Source organism: Hyperoodon ampullatus, assembly GCF_949752795.1.
Source record: "Hyperoodon ampullatus genome assembly, chromosome: 4".
Classification (NCBI taxonomy): domain Eukaryota; kingdom Metazoa; phylum Chordata; class Mammalia; order Artiodactyla; family Ziphiidae; genus Hyperoodon; species Hyperoodon ampullatus.
In genome coordinates, this window is record NC_136917.1 from 45,664,969 (window position 1) to 45,681,962 (window position 16,994).

Below are 16,994 nucleotides of genomic sequence, written 5' to 3' on the forward strand. Positions count from 1 at the left end.
AGGAAAAAAAACTGTAAAAAACACAAACACATGGAGGCTAAACAATACAGTACTAAATAACCAAGAGATCACTGATGAAATCAAAGAGGAAATCAAAAAATACCTAGAAACAAATGACAATGAAAACACGACAATGCAAAACCTATGGGATGCAGCAAAAGGAGTTCTAAAAGGGAAGTTCATAGCAATACAATCCTACCTCAAGAAACAACAAACATCTCAAATAACCTAACCTTACACCTAAAGCAATTAGAGAAAGAAGAACAAAAAACCCCCAGAGTTAGCAGAAGGAAAGAAATCATAAAGATCAGATCAGAAATAAATGAAAAAGAAATGAAGGAAATGATAACAAAGATCAATAAAACTAAAAGCTGGTTCTTTGAGAAGATAAAATTGATAAACCATTAGCCAGACTCATCAAGAAAAAAGGGAAAAGACTCAAATGAATAGAATTAGAAATGAAAAAGGAGAAGTAACAACTGACACTGCAGAAATACAAAGGATCATGAGAGATTACTACAAGCAACTATATGCCAGTAAAATGGACAACTTGGAAGACATGAACGAATTCTTACAAAAGCACAACCTTTTGAGACTGAACCAGGAAGAAATAGAAAATATGAACAGACAAATCACAAGCACTGAAATTGAAACTGTGATTAAAAATCTTCCAATAAAGAAAAGCCCAGGACCAGATGGCTTCACAGGCGAATTCTATCAAACATTTAGGGAAGAGGTAACACCTATCCTTCTCAAACTCTTCCAAAATATAGCAGAGGGAGGAACACTCCCAAACTCATTCTACGAGGCCACCATCACCCTGATACCAAAACCAGACAGAGATGTCGCAAAGAAAGAAAACTACAGGCCAATATCACTGATGAACATAGATGCAAAAATCCTCAACAAAATACCAGCAAAGAGAATCCAACAGCACATTAAAAAGATCATACACCATGATCAAGTGGGGTTTATCCAGGGAATGCAAGGATTCTTCAATATATGCAAATCAATCATTGTGATACACCATATTAACAAACTGAAGGAGAAACACCATATGATACTCTCAATAGATGCAGGAAAAGCTTTTGACAAAATTCAACACCCATTTATGATAAAAAACTCTCCAGAAAGTGGGCATAGAGGGAACCTACCTCAACATAATAAAGGCCATATATGACAAACCCACAGCAAACGTCATTCTCAATGGTGAAAAACTGAAAGCATTTCCTCTAAGATCAGGAAAAAGACAAGGATGTCCACTCTCACCACTATTATTCAACATAGTTTTGGAAGTCCTAGCCACGGCAATCAGAGAAGAAAAAGAAAGAAAAGGAATACAAATTGGAAAAGAAGAAGTAAAATTGTCACTGTTTGCAGATGACATGGTACTATACATAGAGTATCCTAAAGATGCCCCCAGAAATCTACTAGAGCTAATCAGTGAATTTGGTAAAGTTGCAGTGTACAAAATTAATGCACAGAAATCTCTGGCATTCCTATACACTAATGATGAAAAATCTGAAAGAGAAATTAAGGAAACACTCCCATTTATGATTGCAACAAAAAGAATAAAATACCTAGGAATAAAGCTACCTAAGGAGACAAAAGACCTGTATGCAGAAAACTATAAGACACTGATGAAAGAAATTAAAGATGATACATACAGATGGAGAGGTACACCATGTCCTTTGATTGGAAGAATCAGCATTGTGAAAATGACTCTTCTACAAGCAATCTACAGATTCAATGCAATCCCTATCAAACTACCAATGGCATTTTTCACAGAAGTTTAAGGAAAATTTTCACAATTTGTGTGGAAACACAAAAGACCCCAAATAGCCAAAGCAATCTTGAGAAAGAAAAATGGAGCTGGAGGAATCAGGCTCCCAGACTTCAGAGTATACTACAAAGCTACAGTAATCAAGACAGTATGGTCCTGGCACAAAAACAGAAATATAGATCAATGGAACAAGATAGAAAGCCCAGAGGTAAACCCATGCACATATGGTCACCTTATTTTTGATAAAAGAGGCAAGAATATACAATGGAGAAAAGACAGCCGTTCAATAAGTGGTGCTGGCAAAACTGGACAGCTACATGTAAAAGAATGAAATTAGAACACTCCCTAACACCATACACAAAAATGAACTCAAAATGGATTACAGTCCTAAATGTAAGGCCAGACACTATAAAACTCTTAGAGGAAAACATAGGCAGAACACTCTATGACATCAATCACAGCAAGATCCTTGTTGACCCACCTCCTGGAGAAATGGAAATAAAAACAAAAATAAGCAAATGGGACCCAGTGAAACTTAAAAGCTTTTTCACAGCAAAGGAAAACATAAGATGAAAAGAGAACCCTCAGAATAGGGGAAAAATATTTGCAATTACTATATAAAGATGTTAAAAAAAATAGTTTTGGGTGATGTAGAAAAGTATAGCTCTATTGCTTTGCCAGGTAAAGGGGGCCACAGTGGGCTCATACCCTCAAAACTGTGTGTCCCGACCTGGAGGGGGTAGTGAGAAATTTTCTAGTAATGGTTCAAAGAGGGCGTGATCAGCTCATGGACACTCTTCTGATTGGCTGGTGGTGAGGTAATTAGGAGTCAGCATCACCAACCTTCTGGTTCCAGTCAATCTTCGGTCTGCGTGCTTGTGGGCAACAGTTAACTCCTCCTACCTGGCAGGGGTTTTAGTAGCTGCAAAACAGCCCAAAGATATTGTTATGTGTATCCCTTGAGGGGGAACCAGGACCCTGCTCCAAGGCTGAACTTCTGACTTTTCCTCCCTTGTCTCTGCATCTCTTCCCTTCCCTAATTAAAGCTGTTTGAACCTGCTCGTTGGAACTCAGGGAAGGTCATGGAGGCTAAATGAAGCCTATTTTCTCTAATCAATTAATGGGGGACACAGAAAGGCTTTTGTGCCCAGGAGCCCCACAAGTTTCTGCTAGGTATCAGTACCATAACTCACCCAATGGCTTAATTCAAATACTTGCAACTCCATCTCGATTTTTCTTCTCCATTCATCTTGCATTCAGTCAATCATCAAATTCTTTGAGCGTAACCTACAAAAATATACCTAGGATCTGTTCACATCTCTTCTTCCCTGTGCATATTAACTGGCTCAGGCCTCTGTGACCTTTCAGGAGGAATAAGGTGATGGTCCCCTAAACTGCCCTCTCTCACTGCACTCTGGTAACACCCCCAGTGCCCCAGTCTGTTCTCTACTCATCAGTCAGAGCATGCATCTGAGACATAAACCCATCATTGACATTCCCATACTTAAAATTCCAGTGGCTTTCCTGTGAATTTGGGCTGAAAGTCAAGATCTGTATTGTCTCCTTCCCTGTCCTCTAGACCTGATCTGCTTATAGAACAGAAGGCCCCTTTCTTTTTTTTTTTAATTTTAATTTTTTGAATTTTATTTTATTTTTTTATACAGCAGGTTCTTATTAATTATCTATTTTCTACATTTAATGTATATGTCGATCCCAATCTCCCAATTCATCCCACCACCACCGCCCCTACTTTCCTCCCTTGGTGTCCATACATTTGTTCCCTACATCTGTGTCTATTTCTGTCCTGCAAACCGGTTCATCTGTACCATTTTTCTAGGTTCCACATATACGTGTTAATACATGATATTTGTTTTTCTCTTTTTGACTTACTTCACTCTGTATGACAGTCTCTAGATCCATTCACATCTCTACAAATGCCCAATTTCATTACTTTTTATGACTGAGTAATATTCTATTGTATATATGTACGACATCTTCTTTATCCAGTCATCTGTCGATGGGCAGTTAGGTTGCTTCCATGACCTGGCTATTGTAAATAGTGTTGCAATGAACACTGGGGTGCATGTGTCTTTTTGAATTATGGTTTTCTCTGGGTATATGCCCAGTAGTGGGATTGCTGGGTCATATGGTAGTTCTATTTTTAGTTTTTTAAGGAACCTCCATATTGTTCTCCATAGTGGCTGTATCAATTTACATTCCCACCAACAGTGCAAGAGGGTTCCCTTTTCTCCACACCCTCTCCATCATTTGTTGTTTGTAGATTTTCTGATGATGCCCATTCTAACTGGTGTGAGGTGATACCTCATTGTAGTTTTGATTTGCATTTCTCTAATAATTAGTGATGTTGAGCAGCTTTTCATATGCTTCTTGGCCATCTGTATGTCTTCTTTGGAGAAATATCTGTTTAGGTCTTCTGACCATTTTTAGATTGGGTTGTTTGTTTTTTTAATATTGAGCTGCATGAGCTGTTTATATATTTTGGAGATTAATTCTTTGTCCGTTGATTTGTTTGCAAATATTTTCTCCCATTCTGAGGGTTGTCTTTTCGTCACAAGCCCCCTTTCTTACCGGTCTCCACGCTTATTGTCATCTTTTGATTTTTAGAAAATGACCACTTTTATATCCTGCCTCAGGGCCTTTGCATTTGCTGGTCCTTCTGTCTGAAATGCTCTTTTACAACGTTTCCATGGATAGCTTCTAATCATTGAGTCACATCTTAAATGTCATTCTTCAGAGAGGGCTTTTTTTTAACCTCACAATCTGAGGTACCTCATTTCTCCAGCTAGTCATTTTCTAGCATCTTAATTTACTATAGTTTTCTTCTGGTACAGTAGATTATCACTTCTTTCTTTGGGTGCCACAGTGTAAAAAGTTTGGGAAGCTCTGTTTGACCAGCCCCTGTGGACCCCTCTTTCTTTCTTACCCTGTGTTGCCCTCATTGTTTGTGCTCTTCTACATCCATCATTTTGTTCCCAGAAAATCCTAGCCCTGGTTCAGTGCTTCTGTTACCAGGCCAAACTTGGGTCTGCTCATCCACTCATAGTAAAGCCCATCTCCTGACCTGGGGTTGTGGTGAAGGAAAGTACAGCATTTATTGCAGGCTGCCAAGCAAGGAGCCCAGGGCCACTGGTACTCGAAACACCTGAACTCCCTGATGGGTTTCAGCAAAGCATTTTGAAAGGCAAGGTGAGGGAGGGAACTCCCAGGGTATATGATCAGCTCATCACAGTTCTCTGATTGGTTGACGGTGAGGTAACAGGGCAGTGTCACAGGGATTAACTTTATTAGTCCTTAGGTGCTAGTAGGTCTGGGGCATACAAGCTCATGGTCATCAAGTAATTAACATCTTGCATTTGGTAGTGGTTTTCACATCTGTAAAACAACTCAGGAAATGTGCATCAGACAATATTACCTACATATTTCAGAGAGAAGCTAAAGCAGAGGATATGGGGGAAGGCCTGTTCTGGGGAGGCCCCATAGGATCTTGCTTGGTTAAATATCTACTTCCCTTTGTTAGTATCCAGGAGGATAGGATTGCTGTGTATAAATGGCACAGTGTGGATACTGGCACTCTTGCTGGAGAAAGTCCTTCTTTACTTTTCTTCTTTATTCTCCCTCTGTCTCGCTCTGTCTCTGTCTCTCTCTGTCTCTCTGTCTCTGTCTCTCTTTGTTTCTCTCTCTGTCTCTGTCTGTCTCTCTGTCTCTGTCTGTCTCTCTGTCTCTCTCTCTCTCTATATATATATATATATGTATATAAAGGAACTTTGATTCACTCGTCTGCCCTTTCTAACAGGTAATATTTATTAAATCCTTACTAGCTAATGATTACTTTACATCACATGTTCCCTCATTGAATCCCCACATCCACCCTGAGACCTGGGTCCTATGCCTCTCCTCATTTTACAGTTGTATTCAAAGCCACACAGCTAGCTGAGTTACAGAGTTGGGATTGAAAACTACATCTGTCTTATTCTATAGCCTCCTATTTATTATCAGATTTAATATACTTATGGGGCAAAATAATTCTACAATAAGCCCACACATCTATTATCTCTTTTAATGAATGTCTCTATCTGTACCACCTAAATAAATAATCACGTTAGTAGATGCAGCACAAAAGTAGTTTTCATAGGGAAGGGAAAAGGACCAGTCTCTTCCACATTCTCCTGGTTTTTTTCCTCCTTGGACTGCCTAGTGCTATATGGTTTTTAAATAGCAATTTCACTACCCACAGAGAGACCTTGATTTACAAGTTTTCTTCCTGTACATCAGTGCTGTTACTCTTTCCCTGGTTTTGGAGGTTTGGTTGAACTTGTGCTTAAAATAATGGATGGGTACAATTTATAAGAACAACACAACTGACTAAATTTGAAAAGGAAAATGTGTTTATATACATATTTTCCTTTCAGTCTGTTTCTGTGGAGATTAAAAAATATTTGGCACCTGAAGCTGCAGTTGTAACAGAGAGAAATCTTTTAAAATACATAGAATCACAGAATGTTATAGCTGGAAGGGACCATGTCTGGGAGTTGGTGACAGAGAACACAGGTCCCGTTCTATCTGTGATCATGTAGCAAAGGAGTGGCTGTGTGGTGGGCTGTGAATCATAGTTTATTCAGCAAGAGGGGGATGGCTTACTTTCTAAGTCTAATTTTCCTTCATTTGTAAAATGTGGGCAGTAAGAGTGCTTATCCCAGAGAGCAGTTGTTACATGCCTCACACACAAATTGTTTATCACTATGTCTGACCCACGTGGGCTCAAAAAATGCCAGCTGTCTTACTTTTTCTGTTCCTCTCCTTCTTTCTTCTGTATTGTCATTAAACCTTCAGTGACATTTTTAAAAAACCTTCTGGGTTTTGCATACTGTTTTCTTTGATGCCAGAGATTTGTAATTTATTTGGAAGTAACCGATCATTGTTTGTTTTGTACATTTCAATAGATGCCATTTTCCCCTTCAATTTCAAATAAAACCTAGTTCTGGTATCTTCACGATCTAGACCATTCTTCTCTCCCATCATTCCCACAAAAACTCTGGAGTGTTTATTAGAGGTCAATCACTGAACTTGATGTTTACATACACATAATTATTTTATTCACCTCATGCAAAACAGCTAAAGTCAGCATTATCTTCACTTTTCGGTTGAATAACTTAACTGGGAGAGGTTATGTAACTTATCCAAAGTTATGGCTTGTAAGAGGCAGAGTCAAGATTTGAAATCTGGGCTATTTTAACTCCAAGCACAGCATCTTACCTACTGTGCCATAAAGCCAATAGGGACCAAGAATACTTAACATTCTGTCATATAAAACTGTCGTAGAACTAGTTACTTGTTTATGACATAGATTCCAATCCTTTCATGGTTAGGGGTTAAGCTTCAGAGCTACTGGAGAAGACCCAAACCCACCATGGCTACTGTGCCATCACTTTCACCTTAATGTGTCTATTAGAACCCTAGAAAAGCCTGTAATTTCCTGAGTTTTAATTCCAAAACAAACCCATGGATCATTTCTTCCTACATCCTCCCTCTTGCATGGAGATATTGCTGGACAGCAGCTGCCCCCTTGATGGCAACTTCAAATGTGAGATACACCTTCTGAGTTGTACAAGCCTCAAGTTCTCGTAATTAATTCTAATGAACAGGAATTCTCTTATTTATGAAGGAGAGGGTGGGTCATGCTTTTCTGTGTGAATGTATCTACTACTCCTAGGCCATGAGGTAGATCATCCCTTTGGGCAGTTCTAGTTACTGTTCATTTTTTCAAAACACTATTGTATTCCTTAGTAATTCACTATATTTATACCAATGATGAATTTATTTCACAAGACTTACATTTTATTAGCTTTACATCTTGCTTCTGTTGTATTATCTACCTATAACAAAGGCATAATCTTCGCCTATTCAAATTTTACCCATCATTTGGATTTCATTTCAAAAAATACCTCAGGCACAAAATTTTCCTGATCCTTTCATTTGACCCTATCCTACCAACCCCACTCCACCAGAGACAGACAAAACAACTAGACAAGACTACACCTGCCCCTGAACTTTCATAGTGTTTTAGCTTTTCCCTCCTATGACTATTAACAGTGTATACTTTGTACAATATATTTCTCTGTACCTGTCCCATCCCTCTAGTCTGTGCTTTAGTAATGTAGAAATTATTGTATAATTAGGATGCTATGAGTTTTTAAGAAACAGAAAACCCAACTAAAATTGACTTACACAGTGAAATATTATCTCATTTAACAGAAGTTCTGAGTTAACATAGAGTTCCAGAATTGCTTAATTCAACTCCACAATTCTGGGCCTGGAGATTCTATTCCATGGATCTCTTCATTTGTCCCTCATAGATTCAAGATGGCTGCCATGGCTGCAAACAACACCTCCCCAGAGGTCAACATTCAAGAAGACGAAGGAAGCAGGTCCATTGCCTCTATATACTTTACATTATTATTCCCAGTTATTCATCTGGGAAGAAAAGATTTCCCAAGAGTTCTCCATTAGAATTTCTCTGTGTTTCATTAGCCAGAACTGATTCACAAGCCTGCCCTTGCACCAATGACTAGCAAAGGGGAATGAATAGATTATCACCATTGGTTAAGATCAGTCTAAGTTTAGGTCAGTTAAAATCTATCCCCTGGGACTGAGGGAGGGGCCTGTCTTTGCTGAGCACATTGCCATCTGTCTGCTGAATAAAACTGGAGTTCTATTAACAATCAAGGAGGAAATGGCTCTGTTAAATAGCATCAAGAGTATTTAAATACATTGAATCTGTGTCCTGTAGATGAAATATTTGCCACAGCTTTGACTTAGCTCTCTCTGCATTTCTCACATTGGCTGGTAAGATCTCAACAAATGCTATTGGACATAATTCATTATTTTATTCAACAAATATTTATTTAAAAATCTATATGATGAGACTGTTCTAGGGGTTAGATATACAATGGTATGTAAAATCAGATGGGATCCCCACCATTAATATAAAATAATAGCTAAGCTTACAGTGTACCAGATACAGTGCTCAAACTTTACATGCATTATTTTAATTAATCCTTAAAACACTATAGGATACGTTCTATTAAAAATCACGATTTTTCTGATGAGAAAACTGTGACCCAAAACAGTTAAGAATCTTGATAAAGGTGACAAAGGTAAGATTCAAGCCAAGTTTTGCATGAATCCTTTTAAAATAATGTGTGTGTTTGTGTGTGTGTGTGTGTGTACATGTATGTGATAGATAGGTCTATCTTGCTTGCTGGTGTAATGCTCTGATTTTATTTTGATTTAAAGGATATCTTTTATTATGTTCTCTTAAACTCCATAAAAGCAACTTTTATATTATGGGGGATTTGGGGGAAGAGCCTATTTACCTACATGGTGTTTCAGGTGATGATCCTCTCCTCTTATTTTGTGACTTTACTATATGAAGAGTAAGCTCTGACTTTTGAGGAATCCACTTGTAGACTGGGAAAGGAATTTCAGTCATTATTTTAGCTCCTCTTAGTTTCAACCACCTTATATTTTCATCAGTAACAGGAAAGAAACCTCATGGTTCAGTACTAAGCATGATCTAGACAACAGAAGGATTTTGTTGTCCCTGTAAAATATCTTAAAAATTAAGCTACCCATGTTAAAAAGTGTAATTATTTCACATAGAATGGGGATTTCCACCCAGTAATGAAAAACAGACTGGCAGCACTGGGGGTGCATGCTGGCAGCGGTGCATCCTCACAGGGCAACCATTGGCAGGACCTGAGTAGTTCCTGCCTGTCTTGGATGGGGCCAAGACATCCAGTTTGCCGTGATAACAACACTTTTACAGCCGACTGCTTTATTCATTTTAGGTGTCTGTTATGTTAGCATCTGCTATAGCAAGCAACTCCAAAATTTTAGTGACAACATCAAAAACTGAGTGCAACAACAAACATTGCTTGTTCACATTGTGTGAGACCTGGGGCTCAGCCCAAGCTCTTCCCAGCAGGGCTGGCTTCGTGGATGTGCCGCCTATAGGATCACAAAGGGTCTTATGCTCAGAGGGGTCCTGCATTTGATTTAATGTTCTGTTGTCACGTTCTTAAAATTCTTAATTTTAGAACAAGGGGCCCTAGATTGTCATTTTTTACCAGGTCATGTAAACCGTGTAGCTAGTTCTACTGTCAGGTGCATTATGTCTTCTCATGTACAGCTCAGGTTGAAGGAGCAGCCACTTCCAGGGCATGACGTTCTCATGGCAGAAGATTGAAGGTCATGGGGCTGGACTCACACCACAGCATGCCTCTTTTTAAAAATACTTTATTGAAGTATAGTTGATCTACAAAGTGTTAATTTCTGCTGTACAGCAAAGTGATTCAGTTATATATATATACACACACACATTTATAAAACTTATTCTTTTTCATATTCTTTTTCATACGGTTGATCACAGGATATTGAGTATAGTTCCCTGTGCTATATGGTAAGACCTTGTTGTTTATCCATCCTATATATACTAGTTTGCATCTGCTAATCCCAAACTCCCAATCCTTCCCTCCTCCCCTACCCCCCATCTCTGGGGCAACCACAAGTCTGTTCTCTATGTCTGTAAGTCTGTTTCTGTTTCATAGGTAGGTTCATTTGTGTAGTATTTTAGATTCCACATATAAGTGATATCCTATAGTATTTGTCTTTCTCCTTCTGACTTACTTTGCTTAGTATGATAATCTCTAGGTCTATCCATGTTGCTGCAAATGGCAATATTTCATTCTTTTTTATGGCTGAGTAATATTTCACTGTGATGTTTATTACATCTTCTTTATCCATTCATCTGTCAAAGGACATTTAGGTTGTTTCCATGTCTTGGCCATTTACTGTCATAGCAGTAAATAATACTGCTATGAACATAGGGGTGCATGTATTTTTTCGAACTATAGTTTTGTCTGGGTATATACCCAGGAGTGGGATTGCTGGATCATATGGTAACTCTGTTTTTAGTTTTTTGAGGAAACTCCGTACTGTTTTCCATAGTGGCTGCACCAATTTACATTCCCACCAGCAGTGCAAGAGGATTCCCTTTTCTCCATACCCTCTCCAACATGTATTATTTGTAGACCTTTTAATGATGACCATTCTGTCTAGTGTGAGGTGGTAAAGAATGCCTCTTAAAAGCCTCTACCAGGAACTGGTACATGGCCACTTTCCATGAGTCAGGCATGTCACATGGCCAAGCCCAAAGTCATAGTTATGAGGAAGTATGCTTCACCCAAGAAAGCACCTACCATGCTAGTCTAATCCTGCCCTGGAGTTTGTCAAACTTGAGGCAGTGACAGATCCTGTTCCTACATACCTGATATCCTGTCTAGAGCTGATGATCAAGGCTTAGTTGGATAGAGTGGCCAATTGGTAATGTCGTGGGGTCTGTAAGATAATATAAAATGGCAGGTAATCAGTTTACCTAGAGTTAATAGTTTAGTCTTTGAAAGTTGTAAAACCAATCATGTTGGCTATAGTTTTTCTCACAAATTATTCCTTGTTCAAATTAAAGACCAATTTGAGTCTTTAATTTGAACTCACATTCAGTATCAAATATCAAAATGTACCGTGAATCATTTTACTGTGCTTAAGTACTAATTTGTCTTCATCATGGGTGTAGTTTTTTCCACTTGGTTTTTCAAGCGAAGATGATAAAATTAAATACATCAATAGCCTATTTAACTTTAATATCAAGATTTTTTGTGGAGTATTATTGCTGCCTAATTAATTGAGTTTTCAATTCTCTGGTGACTTAGAGAAGCTTCAGTCATGACACATAACCCATCTGCAATGTCAGAACCTAATTTCAGGCTTCATCATTATGATTGAGATGAGGATTGTGGCTTTATGAATCTTTATAAAAAGAACAAATAGAGACTTTAAAATTCTGTCCCTGTTACATAGAAATTCTTTTTGACAATCCCCAGAAGTTCCTCTGTTACAAAGAAATCTGTAGTTCACACATAAGACACATTTCTGAATCTGAACTGAGGTTGCGGAGTTGTCAGTCACTAAGCTCAGACTTGGGGACTGTGGTTCAGGTCATGCACCTGAAGTGTGAGTCCTCTGATCACAAAGAAGAATGGGTACTGAGGGAGCTGGGGCCTGTGAGGAAGGCAGAGCAACAGTGGTAGGGTTGTTGGATCAAAACTTCGGTCAGGAATCTGTAGTGAACCATATGACAATTTATTAATACTGAGTTCCTAAAATGTTGCCAGAAAGCAACCTTCATCATGAAACATTAAGGAAGTAATTATGAAAACTCTGACCACCTTTGTTGGTATCATACCATCAGTTTTTCAAAGGATCCGTCCATCCACCCTCTCATGTGCTCATTACAACATTCAGGTACCCAAGGCAGTCCCAGTATTACTATTATTTCTATTTTACATACAAGGAAATGAAAATCCAGGGGTCATACAGCCCATAAGGGGAAAAATAGAAGAGAGATTGCCTGAATTCCGACCATTGCTGCGGTTCTGCTGGAGTGTAAGTTATCTCTGGTGGAAATGACAGTTCCCTCCATGACTCTTCTGTGTACAGCCAGCTCAGCTAAGTGTGCAGGTTTCAGATTTGGAGAGAACTGGGTTTGGCTCCCAACCCACTTACTAGCTGGGAGACCTTGGGTAAGCTGCACAAACTACTTCAACTTCCTCAAATGCATGCGATAATAACCCTCCAAAGCGTGTGTTATTAATATTATCCGGATTACATGAAATATGGCATGAAACATACTGAGCATGGTCCCTAGGACGCACTAGTCATGGAGATCCTGGAATAGCCTTCCTACATAACTTTGAACAGAGTAAGAAATAAAAAAAAAGCTAGAGAGCAAAATATCACCTTATTGGGCAGGTTGGAGAATATGGCTTTAAGTGTCATTGCCAAATGGCCTTGCTAATAAGTGAGCTCAGAATTGATCTCCAGTCATGGCAGTGCTTATCCAAGACAGGCTGACTTCACAAAAGAGCCTCTTTTACCGGGGATGACATGAAGGAGTAGAGGAGGCGTGCTCCTCCAGGAAGTCAAGGGAGGAGCTGAATGAGATGGCCTTAGTTCCTCTAGCCAAATTCGTCAATCAGAGAAATCTCTCCACTACCCCAGGGACAAAATGAAGAAAAGAGTGGAGACAGGCCATGGGTTATACTAACTGAGCTCCCATCATAAGAAATGAATATTAAGAGTGGAGGGGCTTCCCAGGTGGCACACTGGTTGAGAATCTGCCTGCCAATGCAGGGGACGCGGGTTCGACCCCGGGTCTGGGAAGATCCCACATGCCGTGGAGCAACTGGGCCCGTGAGCCACAACTACTGAGCCTGCGCGTCTGGATCCTATGCTGGGCAACAAGAGAGGCCACGACAGTGAGAGGCCCGCGTACCGCGATGAAGAGTGGCCCCCGCTCGCCGCAACTAGAGAAAGCCCTCGCACAGAAACGAAGACCCAACACAGCCAAAAATAAATAAATAAATTAAAAAAAAAAAAGAGTGGAGAAACACTCACCACTCTCGTAATTTCTCAATAAATCTTAGCTATTATTGTTATTGGAGTTCAAGTAGGAGATTTAAGAGTATACTCAAACATCCATGACTAAAAGGTCTCCGAAGTTCTGCAAAGCCCCCAATCCTCCATGATAAGTCTGCCATTTATCTATAACTGGGGTTAAAAGCAATCTTGCTGCTAGAAGGGGGTTACATGAACAAGCTAATCTGTGTCCATGACTTACCTTTATCAAATTGTAGATTCCTTTAGAGGCAGAAGCTATGCCTTATGTATCTTTATATTTCCCACAGTTCCTTGCAGAGTCTTCACCAATAATAATTACACTGATTGCTCATCTAGCTGTGAGTTTTACAGCTTGCAAAGCACTTTTGTGTTGATGATCTCATTTGGTCTTTTCACCAGTCCCAAGAGGGAGGGAGGGAAGAAAGGAGGAGGTTACTCACCTCATTTCACATCTGAGGATGTTGAGGCCTAGAACAGCCATGTGACTTGTCCACTAATGAAGCAGAGTGCCATCGTTTGATTCTGCAAATGGAATGTAGGTCACTGACTCTTAACACAGTGTGCCTCCCATTAATTTTTTTTTTTTTTTTGTCTGAATGGGACTGATTTCCCTGGAACTAGTTGATCTAACATGTGGCGTTCTAGGAGTTTCAGCAGTGTTCATAAGACAAGGTAAACTTCTCAGACTGGGAGGGTTTGGAGGTCTGCTTTACTTAGGGTTTCTGCTGATACCTCTGCCATTCATCCATTTATCGGGAGATATGGGTTGTCATGGTGATGGGAGTAAGGGGGCTGAGCTGGAAGAGAAACACAAAAATGGCCAATGAGATAGCACCACATGTGGAGGTGAAAATGATTGTCATAAAGGGAGAAGGCATTATAGAGTCAATAGCATCTCTTATGGGTACGGATACCTGAATTATTGTCTCCCAGAGATCCAGAAGCCCATAGGAGAAAGGCAATTTTTTTTTTTTTTTTTTTTTTTTTGCGGTACGCAGGCCTCTCGCTGTTGTGGCCTCTCCCGTTGCGGAGCACAGGCTCCGGACGTGCAGGCTCAGCGGCCATGGCTCTCGGGCCCAGCTGCTCCGCGGCATATGGGATCTTCCCGGACCGGGGCACGAACCCATGTCTCCTGCATCGGCAGGTGGACTCTCAACCACTGTGCCGCCAGGGAAGCCCGAGAAAGGCAATTTTAGCAGTAAGAGTAAATTCAGTTACATTTTGCCATGGGTGTCATTAATTAGAACCATATCACTGTGTCACTAGCCCCAGTCACACCCTATAGCACAATGGAAAAAGACAATATGGTAGGCAGAATAATGCCCCCTCCCCAATATCCACATTCTCATCCTTTGAGCACATGACTTTGTTACCTCCCATGGCAAAAGGGACTTTCAAGATGTGGTTAAGTTAAGGATCTTGAAATGGGGAGATTATCTTGAGTTATCTACATGGGCCCAATGTAATAACAATTGTATAAGTGAAAGGAGGCAGGAGAGTCACAGAAGAATATGTTCTAGTAAAACTAGAGGTTGGAGTGATACAGTTGCTGGCTGGGGGCCATGAGCCGAGGAATGTAGGCTACCTCTAGAGAGTGGAAAAAGCAAGAGATTGATCTCTCAAGTCATCAGAAGGAAACAAGAAATGCAGCACTGCCATCACCTTGATTTTAGCCTTGAGAGACACATTTTGAACTTCTGACCTCTAGAACTCTGAGATAATACATTTATTTTATGCTGCTAAATGTTCAGTAATTTTTTACAGCAGCAAGAGGAAACAATATAGACCAAGTAAGGCTTAAATTTTGGTTCCTGCATTTAGTAAGTTCATACTTCAGGCAAGTTATGTCTAAGTAGCAATTACCTAATATTTACAAAGAGATGATAATAGTGTTTTCTTCACTGGATTGTTATGAAGATTAGATGAGACAGTGCATGGAAAATATTTGCACCCTGTGTGTCACATACTAGGAGGCTGATTAATGGTTTTTATAATGCCACTAAATATTATCTTTTGTTTTTTGCTCTAATATTTCATCAGCTTCAAAATGATAGAAATTAACTTCTAAATCTAAGAATTGCAGCAGGTCTATGTATACCATAGTCCACCTCAGGAAAAAAACTTGTTTAGCCTGTTGTATTTCTTCTATACACAAGAAAATAATCAGATCTGAGTACTTCACCTTGGGAATGGGAAGTGGGTTATAGAGAGGGTTATATTACAGGTTCTATAAGAGAATGCTGAGAGAGGCTCAGAAATATGGTCAGTACTAACCATAGGCTTGTAGCAAGATGCTTAAATTTTTCCAACAGAGACTAGTTTTTGAGGAAACTCCTAAACTACAAATTTACACAAAGATGATATTCTTTAAAAATGTCAGAAGGCATTTACTTGGAACACTGCCCCCTTCACCCTTGCAACTGGTGGCCAATTCCTATTCATGCGTCAGGCCTCAACTTATTACTCTTCTGTCTGGAAAGTGTTTCCTATCCCCCCACCCTCCTACCCCTGTCTGAGCTATGCCATTCTCAAGACACCATGGAAGGAGTCACAGTACCACTTTGTAACTGTGCATTTTGCTTTTCTGTCTTTCTCTTTGTCTTTAAATTCCATGGAAGAAGGGGCCCTGACCTTCTTGTTCACTGTTATCCCCATCTCTGAGCACAGGCCTCACTAAATACTTACTTGAGGAAAGGAAGGAAGGCAGGCACTAGTTTGAGTCCTAACCCGGATATAATGAGCCTTGTAAACTGGGCAATCTTCTAAGCCTCCATTTCCAAATCTGTAAACTACAGTGTTTTTCCTATCAGTTTCATAGGGGTGTTGTGAGGTTTAAGGAGGGTAAAGCAGATCCAAGCATGCATGGTAGATTATGTAAAAGTGACACATCTTTGCTTCAGATCCACACGAAGGCCAGATTTCACCCGTATGTACTAATGGGCATCTCCCACCTTGAGCACTGTGTTAGGCCTTGAGTGTAGTGCAAACAGAACAGACAGTCTTTGTTCTATGTGGAGTATAAAGGTCTAGTGACTAGTTTCTCAATGGCACAGCAGTGATTGCCTCCTTTATCTGGATAAAAGGATCTTCTTTTCACTTTCCAAGAAGAAAACATCTCCAAAGAATATGTGCTAGCCTGTGTAAGGAATATAGAAGTGAAAGAATGTTTTTACCTTACAGAAGTCCAAGACTAACAGGGAGTAAATACATATGCAAACAGCTCAAAGGTAAGGCAGACTATGGACCAATCTGTAACATAGATCCCACGAGGGGCATGAGGGGATGGGAAGACAGTGGTACCTCACTTGGAAAGAGGTGGAATCTGAGTTGAGTAGGGCTCTCTAAGTCATTTAATGATCTTTATAAACTGAGTATTCGTGTAGGCAGAGTGCATAATCTATGTAGTTGCTTGTATCGAGGCTGAAAAGGAGAGATTGATTACTAAGAAAACAGAAAAGCCCAGTGCAACATAATGTAGAGTTTTTCAATTAGATAGCAGAGGAAGGATAATGGGAAATAAAACTGTAAAATATAATTTCAACGTTCAGAGCCCATGTTTTAGAGCTTCCCCAAATACCTGTTGAGATAAGGCCTGATTCTGCCCATAGAGAGCCATCACTGGTTGTGAACAGAGTATCGCCATGGCACAAAAAGATAGGGAGTAGAGGGAACTCGT